Genomic DNA, 2,013 nt, shown 5'->3' on the forward strand with positions numbered 1-2,013 from the left:
CAGAGTAATTATTCATTTTCTTGATCTTCTGTCTGAAATGAGCAAGTTGTAAGTCGGTCAAAAGTCAAGTTTCGGTCAACTACATGTTTACTGGAAAGAAATGTCATGTTTAACTTTTTCAGACAGATAGAAGTAGAACTGGCACCAAAAAGTCTCGGTTTCTTCAAAACATCTTCTGTCTGTTCTTAAACAATCTAATCTTTCACCTTGACTTTTAATAACCTCTTACATCACTAAGACCACACCCTGTTGGTTCGTTCCGACCAATCAGGGACTTCCCAAATGAACCGGAAACAGAACTCTTTAAATGTCGACACTTCCTAGTTCCAACCAGTGCGGTGGGAGAGCAGTTCAGTTCGGAGGGCAGAACCGAACAGAAAAGTTGCTGGAGAGAACAAGAAGTTCCAGACATGATCCGAAGTTCTTCCGAGTCTCGTGGGAATTATGGAATCTTCCACATCTGAGTGGAACCTCTGACGGACTTACTCCTCATGTGAGTCCACCCGTGAGGTGAACGTGTGTTGAACGAAGTACCGTCACTACTCCGGACGTTTCCCAACCATCCTACGGAGACGCTGGAAATGGTAGCATTAAATGGAACGCCGTACCAGCTGATTCATCTTCAGAGAGGTAACGAGTCGATTTCCTACCGAAGCGTACCGGGGTGAAACTGGGTTCGAATGGAGAGTGCCGTTCTTATACTGACACATTTTCCCTCACACATCTTTTCTCTCCAGATAAACTCCCTCATTTCCCATCTTTAAAACTTCTATCTGCCAGTAATTAATCCAGATATTTTCAGAAATGTCTGTTGTAATTAGTTAAGCTGTGTTATTGCGTACAATCAGAATAATCACGTGTACAATGTTTGATGTTAAACTTTGATTCTGTTAATAAATGACCGCATTCATTTTGATGGGTCAAAGAAAATTAACGTCTCACGTCACTGATCTCTGTCACATATCTGTCAAGTAGCTCGAAAAAGAGAGAACCCGTTTAAATTAAGTATAATATCAGGTACTTGAACTAGTCCAGATATTATAACATGTAGTGGAGCTCCGAAGCTAACGAAGCTAACCGACCTATCTCACTACACTTATCAGATAATAATCTTAGATAGGAAAAGGGGGAGAAACATGAGGGTAGATAGTGGTATTACAAAAAAAGATCTTTCACTTCTTGTCTATCAGGACACGATTTGAGACATCAAAAAACTCTACCAGCAGCACAATTAAAACATGATTACATTTGCATTTGACATCGCGGTGTTGAGATTTGTCCATGGGTGTTTTTTCAGATCAGCCACAGTTTCTGAATATGTTGTTCCAGCCAGCAGTTCTGATAAGCTTGCACAGAAAGTTCTGGGAGGGGGGAGATGCGATAGATGAAGCTTTTGTTCTTGGGTACTCATGCCTCAGGAGAAATTTGATAGTCAGCCCGACTCCGAGGTCATCGGAATCTGATTCAGATAACCTGCTGCACCTGTCTGTAGCACAAAGCTGCAGGAGAAGCTTCCTCCAGAGGCATGTGGATCTCCGTTCTGCTGTAGTGGGTGTGGCTGAGAGTGCTGGCAGGTGGCAGAAAGAAGTCGGAGGCAGAGAGATGTTCATGATGACATGCTGTGCTCTTTTAGCACGTTTAGAGTTTAGAAACATTGTTTAGAATATTGCAAGAGTGTGGAAAGAATTTAAAACACCTTTATTTATATAAAAATGCTAAAACAAATTACTACTTACTAGTTGTACTACTATTCCTACTTCACATTTTTTCACTTATCGCAGGTGGGCTGAGAATGGAAACTCCCGCAATAAATGAGGTACTATCTATCTATCTATCTATCTATCTATCTATCTATCTATCTATCTATCTATCTATCTATCTATCTATCTATCTATCTATCTATCTATCTATCTATCTATCTATCTATCTATCTATCTATCTATCTATCTATCTATCTATCTATCTATCTATCTATCTATCTATCTATCTATCTATCTATCTATCTATCTATCT

The sequence above is a fragment of the Nematolebias whitei genome, chromosome 3, assembly GCF_014905685.2.
Source record: "Nematolebias whitei isolate Nwh7 chromosome 3, NemWhi1, whole genome shotgun sequence".
NCBI lineage: Eukaryota > Metazoa > Chordata > Actinopteri > Cyprinodontiformes > Rivulidae > Nematolebias > Nematolebias whitei.